We start from the raw sequence: 17,095 nt of genomic DNA, 5'->3' as shown, positions 1-17,095 counted from the left end.
AAGTACAACAAAGATGTTTCATCATCAAAAACGAGCTGGATCAAATAAACTTGGGTGATGCATCTTTAATGGCGCCAAGGCAGGCATCAGGAAGCATTAGGTTTTTAAGGAATAATCCACCCTTCGGTATTCTTACACTGTTAGTTATCATCAATCTGTGACACTCCTGTGATGAGTGTTGGTAGGGTGCGTCTATGGTGCACACTTATGTCAACCATCTTCAACTTCTATTTCAGTTTGTGATTTCCTGTTCCCCTAAAGGCTTTCAAAGATCCCTAGAAAAGAAGAAGCTTTTATTCCAAGGTGGGAATAAGAACATAAATAAAGCAAGCTTGCCAATTAGTACACACACATTGGTGAGTTTCTATCATTACTGTCATGCCCTTAATACAAAAAGAAGTGTCTTGCAGTGGTATCTATTGCATTCTGGTCTATTGTGGATACTGCAAGAAAAGAGTATCTTCCTCTTGTATGATTGATGATTCTATCCATCCACTTTGTCCAGGTCCAGGTCACAGAGGGAGAAGGCTAAACAGGGTAGCCCAGACATCCTCTAAAGGAATGCGTCCAGGAGAAATCCTTGTCAGAACCTTAACTGAACCACCTCAACGGACTCCATTCCACAAAAAAGAAGAGTGTTCCTTCTCCGAGTTCCCCTCGGATGTCTGACCTCTTTAGACAGGTCGTTAACTGGGTTTCGCCATTGGACATTCATCACAACAATCAGGTACAATGCATGCATTTCTAACAGTACTGCACCAATCCACCTGTCAATCTTATGCCCCATATTACTTTCTCTCTTAAAAACAAGACCCTGAGATATTTGAACTTCTTTACTTGGGGCAGCAACTTGCTCCTGACTCTCATCCCAAACCTTCCCAGTGCCCAGGAGGTCACAACTCAATGGAGCCGAAGGAAACCAAATCATCCGCAAAAAGCAGACATGCAATGCTCAGGTCCCAGTACCAGACATTCTCCACCCCCTCCCGCGCCCTGAGATTCTGTCCATGACAATCACAAACAGAATAGGCGGCAAGGCAAAATTATTGCAGAGCCAAACACCCACTGAGAACCCGCTTGCCTTCCTGCTGAGGATACAGACACAAAACGTTGATTTCATATTTCAAAATGTATGTGCAAATTCCTACTATTGAGCAAACTGGAGGCCAGGTAGGATTGCAGCATAGAAAAAGAGTATGGCAGTAACAGAGGTTAATAGGTTCCCACCAACATCTCATTTTTAGTCCTCCAGCAGGTTAGTCTGGCCATGCTACTCGGGAAGCGTTACAATGTGATGTCATGTCGTTTTGATTTTCTCAGTGATCAACGGGAATAACACAAATCTGGCACAAACCACAACACAAGCCCTGATATAAAAGGAACCGAGTCAACATCTGTGTTTATTAAAGACGATATGGCAAAAGCAGAAGCCACATGCTGTTCAACATGATGTATTACATTAATCAAGGCAATAGTATGACAAGCTGTTTAATTTAGTTTTGAACAAACAATATGAGCCTGTATGACTTCAAGCAGGAAGGCACACCTGCAATAGACAGTAGCGCTTCATTGTGGCGAATAAATCATGGGTTTAGAATCTTTACAGGCATTAATGGTGATAAGAAAATACACCTGTGGTATACTTTACGGTAATTTAGGTTATATTCTTCCTTTAGGCATCAGATACCAGATGGTTTGGATATCAATGAGATCAGAGGCAAATAAGATAAAAGCACCTCAGTACAGTCAGATTCGGATTCTTTAATGCACTTCTTTACACTAAATTGATTTGGTTCCACTTTTATTCCTCTTTCAGTTCAGTCTCCTGCTCTTACAGTAAATGCACCTGAATCTACAACCCTCCAAATCCTGCTTTAACGCATATCTATTTTTTTTATTTATTTTTTAGAAATAGCTGCCTTTCTTGGTTTCCTTTGACACACACATATCCATAACTTCTATAGATGATAAGTCAAGAAGATAGATATATCTTTCCTGCTTTATTGCAAATACACGCACATTTGCTTTTTTGACTCCCTTCTTCTGTAACTCCTTCATAAGAAAAAAGGGGATAAGTATCATGAGCATATGCTTTTCCTTAACTAATTATGGCGCTAACGTTCAACTAGGAATCCAGTCGACCACTCATTTGTCATAAAGTGGCAGACTATCATCAAAATCCAGACGCTTCTCTATGCCTTTCCACACCTCCTTACCATTTGTTGTTGTCACTAACTGTTAAATTCAGTTTTTCAAAGAAGGGTGCAGCCGTGCCTGTCTGACATGTAGATGATACTGAGTGCCAGCACAGGTGTGTAGTTGGCAGTCTCACGCAGAAACAGCTCTGACAGCTGAAAACTCAGTTTGATATCTCACTAACCACTTCAAAACACAGACATCACTCTACTGCGTTTTAATAGCAATACAAAATAAGGTAGGGACGTGTATAGGGCGGGCAGTTTTACTTAGGATACAGGGTGAATTAGCAGTTTCTAGAACAAGTGAAAAATGATGTATGACCTCTGAGGATCGAAAACAAAGCAGATTGTCCGCTATGAATACTAATTACGTTGGGGCCCAGTTTGGAGGAAATTTGAGGACAATGTGTTAACCTATACCCAGATGCCTGGAAAAGAGGATTTTTCCAGGCATCTGGATGCTTTACTCTGCAAGCTCCTTATGGCAATTTGCAGGATTCCACCTGTCTAAGAATTGCTTGTTAGGGTTTCACAAACAGTCTGGAGACATAGCTTGGCATCATGTTCATTCCCAACTGTTAGGCCTCCTCTGCACCCTGCGCCCATCTTTAGTAGGGGGATTCTGTATTTGTTTTGAGGAGAGCAAAACCCTGCAGCAGTCGCGGGGGGGGGGATCATTATGGGAGCCACGTCTCCTGCAGTAGCTGGTAGCTACAGTCCTCACTGGGGTGCAACTGCTGACAGGATGGAATTAAACTCAATTTGAGCTCGGCGAGTGAAGGCTGTAACCATGAGAATGTTTTACAGCGGGCTCTCAGACATCACAAACACTGTTATGAGGTTGTTCTCAGCAAAGCGTCCTACATGCATCAACTGTCAAAGGAGTATGAGAGTTGCAAGACGTGGAGGTGAATTTATTTCTTTATTTTAATATTGATTGTAATATGAATGATAACAGCCTGTCTTATGAGGACATTTGGGGTTGGAAGACATTTTTTGCTGAATGAAAGTCATTAAATTGAGAGTGGTATTGTTCTTCTCATCGAACTCTCGGCAAGAAAGTGACAAGCTTACTTTCCAAAAATGTGCAACTATTGCTTTAAAAACAATGTCAATGTGTGTGAACAGAATACAGACAAGGAAATTCTGCTTCAGGTGCCCTCGTGAGTTTTACATTGCTCATAAAATACACATCTGTGATCAGGTTATTTCTGAACGACAACCGCATCTTTGTTTTATATTGTCTGTATGTGGACATAAAGTATTACAACGTGTGAACGCCTGTATGTTAAATATCATATGTACAATCTATCTCAATCAGAAAACAAATGTGTAAAAAGGAGGGAGGGTTAAAGGGGATTGATTCACCAGTGCACTTGGAGTACACAGCAATAATAACAGCAGCAGCAGCCTGTTCTGCAATTAATGCATCACTCTGGACATAGGCATGTCCTCCAGTCATCTGTCTTTGTTGACTCATTTCATTTCTCCCATAAATCCACTTTTGTCTTTCCTCCACTTTCTGTAATTTACTATTTCTCCTCGATTATGTCCACAGCGGCTGATGCAATGTGCTGGCATCCACTCATTAATGCCAAAGTCAATGGGAAGACGAAAGGGGGCGAAATGATTTGCACAGGACTGTGGGAGTTAGTTGCACGGCTGTCAGATACCCTGGGGTTACACTGGATGGAAATTGGATCTAGAGGGAATGAGAGGAGGGCGTGCGATGTCATATATTACGATAGATCAGTGGAGAGAGGTGTGGTACCACTCATTACAGAGAGCAGTGAACACAGCTGAGCTGCTGTGTAACATGACAACTGGCTGCAGGAGCCATAAACCCCAACAGGGTCTTATACGTAGGTGGCAGTAACTAACGGAGCAGCGTACTGTGAGGGTGTGATTTACTGCCAGAACTATGAATCTGCATTGACGATACGCCTGTAAAAAGGCAAGACAGTCTTCATATTGATGTCAATATCTGTATTTATTTCTGCATTTGTCTGTGTGAGCTCTTTTAGTTTAGGTTATTTATCATCTCCTGTAACAAACAAACCAAACGTCGAAGGCTCATAACTACTGTGTGCTCGCCTTTTTTTGTTGTTGCTGCAAATAAAAGACAGATCAGTGTATTTGCTTTGACACGAAAATAGCTTTTGTACTGCAGCCCACATGGCTCTCTCAGTCAGTGCATTATTAATGATGTTGTGCTGCGATAACACTGCAAGTGTCCAGTACAGGATGGGCTGGGACACGAAAGGAAAAAAATACTGTATTTGGCACCAAGGATGCTCAGGCAACCAGGTTTCATGATCACAGCTTAATACTATTAATATTGTGTTAGTTATTTACCGCAATAGGTAAACCGCTGTTTGAGTCCTCACTGAGCACCACCTTTCATTCATTTCTTGTGCTTCAATTGGCTTTCTCGTTTCTGGAGGAAGGGAAAGAAAATGGAAGCAAATAGACTACAAAATGCTGTCATTTTGGCTCAGTAGTGACAGTAGGAGTTTGCAGTATCGTCATTTTGACACTCCTTGGTTCCAGGATGCAAATTGGACCTGTGCAGCTCAGTGCCAGTATCCTTTCAATTGGGCTCATTTAGGCATAAATTGGCCTCAGAGAGAGAATGAGGCTGGGGAACATGGAATTAGCCGCAAGCCAAGTCACAAAGCATTCAGTACCTGCTTCTCAGCTAGGACAGATGGCAGAATTGCAGCACGATGGCATAAACACGCACAGAGACAGAGAGGAAGAGGGAGAGGCGGAAGAACACCACACACACACACACACACACACACACACACACACACACACACACACACACACACACACACACACACACACACACACACACACACACACACACACACAGCCATGTCTCAGTGTTACTCTAGGCCTGTGGCCAAGAAACTCAACGTTTCATACAGATTAAAGTGTCTGTATGAAACCTGTGACTGAACATGAGACATTGGATCATGAGACATTGCCAAAACAGCTGTCAGGGGCTAGTCACAGTTTCGGTCCACAGGCCATTTAATTTGTCGTGATATGAGGATGTGAAAAAAAGATTTCAAATTCAGCGACCATCACGCCTAGCCCACCATGTTCCAAATCCTCCTCCAGTCAAACGTCATGGACCTCTGAGTTATTGGACTTCCTGTGCCGATGAGGTCAGCCGACGTCCCAGAGCTGGTTACTGTAGTTTGAGGATCATAATAGCTTTCAAATTACACTCACATTTGTGTGGCGGTATTAGCCGTACCCTGCTTAAGCTCCCCAGTTTCTCAGGGGCAGTGTTAATCCACCAATGCTTAGATTTGTCTCCCCACTCTTCCGTGATCCGTAATGATGAGCAGGGCTAATAAAGGCATGGGCAGACAGAAGCTGGTGATAACACATTATCCTCGCCATCTAATCCCCCTTCTAATTAGAGATGCTGAATTAGACAAACAACAACAAGAAAACAAGGAAAAAATGAAACGAGACAGAGCGAGACGCCCAATGTTTTTTCTTTATTGAAGTAGTCAAATAAAGGTCCATACTGGTGGATTTGTATGTTTAAGACCATTCATTACACATCACACACAACATTGCTGTCGACCAATTTCCAAAGCATACCAGAAGTTTTTCGATTGATTTCACTCCTTCCAGGCAGCCATTTGTTTCCAGACATTGGTTTCATTTCAGCACTTCAGAGAACCTCATTAACTTAGAGATGAATTAAAAATGGCTTTTAATAGATAATCCATCACAGTGAACTTAGAATCCTTTTATTTTTGGTATGAGGTATGTTAACAGTTTTGAGTGCTTTGAAAAGTCTCCTTGTTGGAGCATTCACAGACACTGATTTCCAAGACTATAGGCTGCCAAACAACTAACCTTAATGGCAACACAGCCCACAGACATATTACAGCTGTTACCTGGAATACAGTGTGGACTGCAGTCAATGTAGGCTACTTCTGATACGGTCCTTTCGGTTATGGGAATATAATAAAAAAATGAATAAAGGCAGAAAAGAATAAAAATAAAACAGAGAAAGAGATACAAAAAGTTGCGGAGACAGAAAGAGACTGATTGATTGATTGATTGATTGATTGATTAACAACTTGTATGTGTCAAATGTATTGCCTCCGCCAAGGAGGTTGTGTTTTTGGTTCGGCTTGTTTGTTTGTCTGCCTGTCAGCAGGATTACGGAAAAGCTACTGGTCCGATTTCCATTAACCTTGGTGGAAGGGTGTAGTGTGGGCCAAGGAAGAACCCATGAAATTTACATACACAAATTATTTTTCACTTTCCTTAGAATCAGGGGATCACGAGATCAGGGGGCACGGCCTTGGTAGAGGTCTGCGCCCTCCACGTGCCCTTCAAGTTGTTACTTTATAAAACTGGTGAGGATGTGGATATGGCTGTTTTTGTTTTTACTCTCACCATTCCCCACTTAATTTCATCCCTGTCTTGGCTTTCTGTGCGTAGGTGTGTGGGTGTGTTTGCAAATCTGTCACTTTTTGGAAAAAGAGGAGGAAAAGGTAGAGATGTGCTCCCGGTGACACCATCTACTCCTGTCACTCACCTCTCCTCCACGTTATCTTTGCACATGCCGTCCCTCCATCCTCCTCCACTTCCTCTGGCTCTCATTTTCGTCTTTCAGTGAACATGTATTGCTTTTGCTGAATTTAAATCCCCACTCTTTGTCTTGCACTGCATATTCTCCTCTTTTCTCTGACTGTTTGTTTACTTTCCCTATCTGTAGTTTTTTCTTCTTTTTTTTTAAACCAACCAACAATTTTCTTTCACGCGTCTTTTATATTCTATCACTGGCTGTGATTTTCTGAGGCATCTCTGTGTGTGGTTGGACATCATTTTTGTCCTTTCCCTCTCCTGATGTAGGTTTTTTTTTATGTCTTGTTATAGCCAAGATTAGTGTTACTTTAATTAAAACAAAAAGAAGTTGAATCTAAATTTATAATTTATAAATTGTTAGACATTTTTAAATAAAAGGGAAAACAGCTGAGTTACAATTAATTCAATTTTTGTGACCTGAAAAGCATGGCAGCTACATGTAAAAATAGAAAGAAGCTTTTTTTTGTCAGTTTCAGACGTTAACTTGCCCAGGCTGCTGATGTTGTGAAGATGCTTTGCTGAGCCCAGAGAATAGACTGGGGATAGTAAATGGCCTAATGAAGGCTTTTTGAGGTGTTACTTTAGCATCTCTCTGTCTCTCTCCACGGGACAAATTGAAGCACTTTTAGTTCCGGACAAATCCTTCTCAAACCCTGGCTGACGCCCAGTGTCAAGAGTTATAAAAGTTTTATTGAGCTATGAAGATAGTGATCTCTAATTGGCTCAGCATGCCTTGCAGAAAAGCACTCCCAGTGACTTTTATGACTAATGGACCGCAACAGGAAACACAGATCAGAGATGTCAAAAGGTAAAAAGTATGGCAGGCAAAGAGGTGCTCTCAAGGCTGTATATCCAATAAACCAGAATGGTTGTTTTTGTATCATTACAGTTCATCTCTTTCCCCATATCCTGGCTGTCATCCCCCAACCCCCCTTCCACCCCACCCCTAAACTGCCACAACACACCATTTGTTGACCAGTTTTTGCTGTTGATGGAGTTGGTGAGAAAGCCAGAGGGTGGTGTTGTCAGACCTATCATTCTCTACTGATACACAGCACTACAACTTTACCGGCCGCAAGTTCAGCAGTTCAATAACATACACCTATTGGGCAGAAAAGAGGAAGCCTCAGTTTTTATTCATAGAGTATCTTCTAGATCACAGTTCTATCAATTCCAGGCAGAACTCCAGGCAGTGTGAACTATTCGCCAGTGGAATGTAACGTGCCTATATTAGCCAGTTGAGAGCAACATTAGCAGACAATCGAGCTTAATGAAGGCAGCGTATCCTCCTGTGGGGAAACGCAGCTTCCTAGACTACTTGGATAAAAGCTGGAGCATCTACAGTAGAGGGAAATCTCAAGTTACCCCGAGGCAGAGAGTAGCCTGTCCACTCTCACTCCAGGCAAACCCTCATCTTCTCCATCCTTGCCAAATGCCCCATTGCTTGGCTAAAGAAAAGTGTTGATGTCTCTCTTTCTGTCAGTGTGTTGGGGATATGATGTAAACATCTGGGATGAATTGGAGGCATGTTGAATATTTGGCACGAAACACAAAAGTAAGTACTGTTATTTCTGTGTTAGTGGGATGGGATGCCTTTCTCTGCTCCTCACCCTATGTCTTTGCCAATAGTTGTAGTATCCTTGCTCCTGGTGTAGGCTGTATTTTAAAAGTGGCAAGTTTTACTTTAGCTGCTAGTTAATCAATAACAGGATGGTCTCATCCCAATTTTTATATCCCAACAGTTCAGTTTACTTATCATGACAGCCACAGAGAGCGTATTTGCACAAGACAGACCGTTAGGAGGCCACATACTGTACATACAATATGTTTTCTGCAATAAAATGTACTATACAACTGACTTTTTATTTATCTAAAAACAGAGTTTCCACCACATATTAACACAGGGGACATTTGTCTCCATACTTAATTATGACAACTTACTATTTGCAAAAATCCTCCATCGAACAGAGTTTGTCACCAAGCTTTGGATTTCTTAACATGAGGATTTTTAGCTTTTCCAAAAACAAAAAAGAAAGAATTGTAAAGAAGGAATTAAGCAGTGGCTTTATGTAGCAGCTGCCCTGCATTGTGAGATAAATGAGGCACAAACCTGCACTTTTGGCTCCAACCAGCCGTTCATTCTGATAACAGAATAGTATTGGATCTCCCACAGCCAACTTTGTGGTGCCAGAAAATACACAAGGACAGGAACCAACCTGGTTATATGGGCTTCCAAGCAGGTGAGGCCAATCCCTAAATGTCAAATCAAAATGGCTCTCAAGAAAGTGTGTCTGCCATTACCTTTTGTATAGTCTATAGCCTCGACGTTCCACTTTGGGGGTTGCTCCATTGCGTTGGAAATTCCGTGGGATTTCACTCATTTAGGCCGGTTTCCTTTCTGTTGGCATTTTAAACTCCGGTCAATTTATGAAGACCGTGGTTAACTGCTACTCAGATCTCTGCAAGGTAAATCCAGACAGCTAGCTAGACTATCTGTCCAATCTGAGAAGTGCCCAGATCGAAGCCTCTGTGTCTTCTCAACAACTGAATAATTTAGCTGGTGATGATTCAACTTACATTAGAAGAAGCAGACAGGATGTTGAAGGACAGCCCCAGCTAAACAGCTGGTTAGCTAGAGCTTAAATCTGCTTGTTATTGTTGTAATTTCAGCCAGCAACATTTATTTTTTTTACCTCCGCTTGAAATCTGGGAACTATTATTCCAAAAGCCGAATGGTAAATCTGCCACTGTAAACTGCACACAAGTCATGCTACAGTGGGAAACTTAACAGACATTGCAACAGTAGCTTAAGGGGGGTTGAGCTGAGCAAGGGGCCAATTACACAAAATGGGTGTTACTTTAACATTAGCAGCCTATTTACCATATTTACTATAATTAATTATTCACACGCTGAAATTAGATCTTGAGAAAAGACCTTTTATTTGTCACAGAAGTTACTGCTTCTTTTCCTGCCTGCAGAGTTTGGGGGAGAAAGACGGTGCTTGTGTCATCAAAAAAAGTAGCAACACTCACTGTCTCAAGATTCATAAGGGCTGCTAATGATGCTCAATGTGATGCAAATGACTCATTCATAGTCACTGCCTGGCTTCGCCTGGAATAGATAGGAGAAAACTCAGACCTAATGATGTTTGGATGGAATTCTGTTCTACATTAGGCCTCAAATTCATTTGCAAACAATGACTTTTCTTATACCATTGCAACTAAATCAAACAAAGAAAGAAATCGGGATGAAGCCTGCAGATGCTTGTTCAAATTACATTATAAATTCTTTTTCAAAATGAGCAGTCTACAGTGCCCTGCCCACTCATCATAACACTGATTTGACTGCGCTGCCTTTTTGAAGGAGCTGGAGAAGCTGAGCGTATGGTGTCAGAGTCATTCAGAAAAGTGTTGTAGCAGTTTAATATTACATGCTTTTGGGAATCAAGTTAGGGCTGGGTTGTGTACGCACATCAAAAATGTGCATTGAAATTCATCTCAAATCAATTTTGTTCTGCTTTGTTATCAAACACATCAAATAAACACAATCACACAAAAGAGAATAGTGAGTGTGTTTGGCAAGATGGAATACAATTCATTCACTCAGTGTCCAGTTGAAGCAATATATATATTAAAATCATATATTCTTACACGATGTGGATCTGTCAACACAAATCTGACTCAGGCAGGCACTGTGTTCAAAGACCGCGCTGATATATAAAGATGTCAGAAAGAGACCCGCAACTTCCTCCTGTAAAATGAAAAAACGATGTCTTGTCAAAAAGCAGCTCTGCAGGGTTAAGTTGATTTACTCCGTTCACTGTGCAGCCTCCTGAAATAATAGAGAGGCAGAGACTTTATAGAGTAATCGTAACAGTTTGACACCCCAAGCTAGATGAGAGTATATCTGCCGGCATGCTGCATTAATGCAGAATTATTTTTTTTTATTTATTTAACAACCCATACTGGTCTTAGTAGCAATGACTGACAAAGCATTGTGCAATCAACTGATTCAGTTCATCACAAAGTGCTTACTGGTGAATAATTGTGAAGTATATAACAAGGAGCTGCATAAAAAGCATAACAAAGTGCTAAAACAAAATCGATCAATACTAAACAAATATCTTTTATTTGCTCAAAAGATTTTAGTATATGATGACAAATTACTGCTGGAAATATATAGATATTTTCAATGCCAGTATTATTTCATCAAAATCTGAACATTGCACAATGCAGCAATGACAAATGTCTGTGCTGTGCAAAATAAATATTCACAGGCACACTGTCGCTAATACATATTCTAGCATGCATACTGTAAATTATTGTTGTACTGTGGTCTTGATTTGACATATATCAACCGCTGGTTTGCTTGCTAGCATCTTTTTACATCTGTAGAGGACAGCTGCCTGGCTGTAGGCTACAGAAATGGGGGAGGGGTGGATGAGACTGGGCGTTTCAAGCACTGGGGTGTCTCTCTCTCTCTCTCTCTCTCTCTCCTCCCATCACAGTGTTTGTGTGGGATTTTTGTGAAGGGGATTAATGCTCCTGTGTGCATGCCAACTAGCAAGATGGATGCTTGCTGCAACGCAGGTGTAATTGGACCGTGCACCTGCCTCTGGTGTGGTCATTGATCTCTTCGCCTGCAGAGCCCAATGTTTAGGGAGGCAGAGCTGGGAGACTCAGCTCGTATTGATTTTACCCTCAAATTGATCATGAGTCTTTGGACACATGTGATCAACATTAATCTGTGGTGCTGCATGACGGACCGACTAACAAGGGCTCAGCCATTCCTTTCAAAAGATGTTCACTCAGGCCAGATAACTCTAAACAAGGCGTTCATAACGGCAAAAAAGATGCTCCACTGTTCATATAAAATCGATGAAATTGTAGCCCTATGTTGACATTTTGCTTGATTAATGTAGCGAAGTATTGACACGTCAGGGCTGACGATCAATGACACAACACAAACACTGAGGGGAAATGGGACAGAATATGGGATCATGAAAGGGTTTTGCTTCAAATATCATTTTATTCCTAATCTAGGATGAATTATACTGGGGAAAAAATGAAAATCTTTTGTCTGCTCGTGACCTATCAATTCCATTGCAGGGACTCATTTTGAGAACCACCAAACCACGTTTTGTTTACATTAAATTCAGAATTCATTACAGTGCCACCTATTCAAAATGCCACTTTCCATCATTGGACTGCTGACTGTGTGGTGACTCGACGCTTATACCGTCTCACATTTGAAATAGTGGTGTGCTTGGAGAAGGCACTCTGCAAAGCATTACTTGACAGGCGACACTATATTCATACTTAAATTCATACACTATATTACTACACACAGAAAATACTGCTTTTCTGGAAGATATCATTCAAGTGCAGTAATTACAGCACACCCTACTGTATATCTATGTTTTATCTAATGTTGCTACCAACTACACACAAGATAGAAAATAAGGTAACTCCCAAAAACTGTATTAATGTTGAATTAGAGACCCAATTGAATCTTTCACATTTTGACATCTGTTTCATGGTTATACTTCCAAAGCATTTATAAAACAGTACAAAAAACCCAGTCAGGAAGCTATTTGGAACCAAGCGTGTTTTATTCCCCTAGATGTCATTTACTTGGCTTTGATGGCACTCAAACAAACCCAGGGGACTGCATTGCCTGGGGCTATTGAAAAAGCAAACTGTTAAACTGCATCATTATCATCCAAAGGCAAACTCATTTCATGTTTAATGCATATAGGTGTGTCTATACGTGTGTGGCACAAAGGCAATATCAAATCAAAGGAAATTACATTTAGATAGGCAAGCTTCTGGCTTTCTCTGCAACTGTGTGTGTGTGTGTGTGTGTGTGTGTGTGTGTGTGTGTGTGTGTGTGTGTGTGTGTGTGTGTGTGGTGTGGCCATGGTCCACTTGCATGCATAATGTGCTTAGGAATCGTGTAATGGACATGTATGTGGCATAGTACAAAATTAATCATATGTAATAAGTGCAATCTTGGCCCACATGGACCTAATATATGAACATTTGCGTGCATGTGTGTGCGTGTGTGGGTGTGTGAAGCACAAGATATTGTACCCTGAAGAAATAATTTGTTTACAGTTATACTGTGTGTTTTCTGACAGTAGATAAATTGCATACGTGCTTGTGCATATACACTCTATTTGAGTACATTCTGCTCATAGTAGCTCGCCAATACTGGAGTCATTTTACTGCACATTGATCCAGTTGTAATATATATGCATACATTTTTTAAATGCTTGCAAAATGGTTTTAAGAAAATCTAAATCTTAACACAGTAGGCAATTCCTGATTGTGTGTGTGTGTGTGTGTGTGTGTGTTGGACCTTCTCTCCAGCAAAAACAGTATTCCTCAATTGCCATTTCTTTCATCTGCGAATTCCACAAGATACTGCTTGATTTCACTCTTTTCAATGATATTTTTTGACCGGCTTCAGAAGTTGCCTAAGGCACCCAAAGCAGGAATATTACAACCATGATGAATATCGAAAAAATGCAGTGTGGGGTTTTTAACAAGTGCTTATACACGGCGCATTAGGATGATGAATTCCCCTGCCTGGGAACCCTCCAGATACAGCACAAAAAGATAAAAACTATGTCACACACGGAGAAGGAGAGAGAGAGGGGGGATGTAGCCTACATATAAAAAGAGGGAAAATACCAGGGTGTCTAAACTTGATTAAAAATGCACTGTCAGGACAGGTGGTGGAAATATTATGTGCAGTTAGTAGTGCACTGCAATCAATTATACCACCACAAATAGCATCAAAAATGACAATAGAGTTGCATAGGGGAGGGAATCACCAGAGGCCTCACGATATATCATCACAATACATACAGTATGTCACAATACATAATTATTGCAATTTTAACCATATTGCAATATTCTGCGATATATTGCAATTTATTACCTTTTATTCCAATTTCCGATTTTTCCCAATTTCAAATTACTAGTACAGTACCCATTGAAAATGTACCTGTTTGGAACGGGCCGATTGCTTGGCCTGTGGTATTGCTGCTTGTAGAATTCTCTAAAACCAAACAGTACCCCAAAATGACTTACAGAAGGACCCCAAACCACTTAATATGCAACTCCAATGTATAGCCTACAACTGACTTACAGTGTACTTCTACATCAGAGGAAGACATTGTATTCCTACATTTACCTGACCAAGAACATTGCAGATTCAGAATTTAATCACAAAATATCACAATGAAAATGTGGATTAATCACACAGTTGCCTCATGGACTCATGGCAGTGCGCTACCCACCTGGCCCGTTGCCAGCACATATCTGTGTTAATCAACCACCAGCACCAGACTGTGTGTGTGTGTGTGTGTGTGTGTGTGTGTGTGTGTGTGTGTGTGTGTGTGTGTGTGTGTGTGTGTGTGTGTGTGTGTGTGTGTGTGTGTGTGTGTGTGTGTATGTGTGTGTGTGTGTGTGTGTGTGTGTGTGTGTGTATGTGTGAGGGGAGGAAAACCTTTTAGTTTTTGTCAACAATATTGCATGTTGATATCACCAGTCAGCGTTTAACGACGGCAGTGTCTCATCTTGTCTCGTATTATCGTTAATAAATTTAACACTTCAGCAGAGGTGTTAATTTCCATACAGGTTTAGTGGCTTGACGGTTAACAATGAAGTATAGATTTGATTCGCAAGGGCATTTTGCTGACTGTAGGATGAGTCCGATGAAAACTGCTGTCTTCGGCCAGTCAGCTCCAAGATTGTCTTGCATTGCACAGCGCTGTGGTGGAAGCTACAAAGATTAAGGTTATGTTCTGCCTCTTTTTAGAAGTGGTGAATGTACAGCTCACAGCAACTTAATACGATATAGTGTCTGGCTTTTGTTTGATATTTAGTGTTGGCAAATGGCTTTTTATTGAGTTTCCTCTTTGCGAAACAGTAGACACGGGAAAGCCAGCGCTACATAGCGCCTTTTTTTCCATACTTATTCAATACAACAGTTGCAATGTTCCTTTCAATTATCCGCTTGTGCTCCAGCAACTTGAAGAAAAGTTTGTGTGTTATATCCAGCAATCATGTTACGTTAGAAGCAGCAAAAAGTGAACCACAGTCCGAGCCGGTAAACCTCCCTTGAACCCGCTGCTGTCCAGAACGTGTCAACAGTCTGCTGCGTGCTGCACCAGCAGCTTATTGTTCAGCCGTTTAGTTTTATTTTTAATATCCAATATCCAATGCTGTCCAAATTGCTCCAAAATCCAAACCCCAAGTGTGAAGTAGATTGGATAAATGGTTCATGAGATATTTCAAAGACAAACGCACATTCATACACACACACACAGAGGCGTCCCGCTTCATTACTGTAGCTAGATGTCCCCAAAAGGAAACTTTGTCAACATCTGTTTTATCTAAAAAGATACATTTCTCTGTTTATTCATCTCTCTCTCTGCAAAATGGGATTGTCAAGCAGACAAACTGACCAACACATATAGTATAATAATAATAGATCGATACCTGTCATCTGTGTATCGATACAGTATTGCCACAGAAAATATTGCGATACTATGCTGTATAGATTTTCTCCCCCACTCCTTTCAACCGAAAAAAAACAACTAAGCTTCACAGTTTACAGGTGCATTAAGATCATATAGGTGTTCGTGAGATTGTAACCACCCTCTGGTACAACTGACATCAATTGTCAAAATCATCCTGTAAATAGAAGAGTGTATGCAGATAAAAGCCAGAGCTTCTTTTGGATGTTCAAAAGATTATCCTCATACAATACATTGAAGATGTTCATCTCTGTCGGATTTATGGGCTGTCTCTCTTTCTACAAAAAAGGTTTTTTTTTTTTTCTCCTGGTTTCTATGGCACCCTATTGTTCAAGCCAATGGAACTTGCAGTCGCCACTTTCAAGTTGTAGCACTCAAACTGTGATGTCTCAGAGTAGCGAATACATCACTATAATCCAAATGCTCCCTTTGATGGGCTTTGAAGTAGTGTTTAACTGTAGTCCACAGTGCTAGTGTATATAGGAATCCTGAGACGCATTCAAATCACTATTAAACTGAGAGGGAAGTTTTTGCACTCTAGAACAAATCACACATATTCAGCCTCATAAATCAAGCAGCTTGGCGAAGTTTTCCATGGACCAACTTTGAATACTAAGTCACTTTTCTTGTCTACTCATCTCGGCGTTCATTTTCTTGAGGCGCGTGTGCTGTTCAACCAATTTCACTCCTGATATATAACTGAACAATTTATGTATGACACAGTTGCACAGTGTCAAGCTTGCAAATCTCACAATAATAAATATTGAGATATGATGTCTTGAGAGAGATCAACCAAAGATTGTGTAGTGATTGAGATTCAAATAAAAAGAACACATACCTGATGTATCCTATAGTATACTGTTTTGGAAATCAGTGTTGTAGTCAAGACCACCTAAACCGAGACCAAGTCATCACCAAGAGTGTATCGAGACCAAGTCAAGACCAAGACTTTGAGGGGTTGAGACCGAGTCAAGACCAAAACCAAGGCAGGGCGAGACCGAGTCTGTGACCAAGACCAGACCAGTGCCAGACAGTCTCCCTTTCTTGGGAGTGAGTGTTAAGATGGCGGTAGAGAGGGTTAACAGTAACAAATTTCAAATTAGAAATGAGTCAAGTTATTGGTTGCATTTGAGGTAGAGCTGGGCAATATATCAATATTATATCGATATTGTGATATGAGACTAGATATCGTATTAGATTTTGGATATCGTAATATCGTGATATGACATAAGTGTTGTCTTTTCCTGGTTTTAAAAGATGCATTACAGTAAAGTGATGTCATTTTCTGAACTTACCAGACTGTTGTAACTGTTCTATTATTTGCCTTTACCCACTTAGTCATTATATCTACATTACTGATGATTATTTATCAAAAATCTCATTAATCTCAATATTTTGTGAAAGCACCAATAGTCAACACTACAATATTGTTGCGGTATTGATATCGAGGTATTTGGTAAAAAATATTGTGATATTTGATTTTCTCCATATCGCCCAGCCCTAATTTGAAGCAGGAATTTTTACATCCAATCACAGAATTGATTTTAACACATAAAATTAGAAAATGCAGAGGCAATTGAAGTCATATCCCTGCATTGTGGTCTTGACTGGTCTTAAAATAAAATCCTGAGTCCTCTTTATCCGAGACCGAGTAAAAATGCGGTCGATTCTGAGACGAGACCTTCTCACTGGTCTTGAGACCAGTCTTAAGACGAAGACTGA

This window comes from Perca fluviatilis, chromosome 17, assembly GCF_010015445.1.
Source record: "Perca fluviatilis chromosome 17, GENO_Pfluv_1.0, whole genome shotgun sequence".
Taxonomy (NCBI): Eukaryota; Metazoa; Chordata; class Actinopteri; order Perciformes; family Percidae; genus Perca; species Perca fluviatilis.
This window is presented reverse-complemented; position numbering follows the sequence as displayed.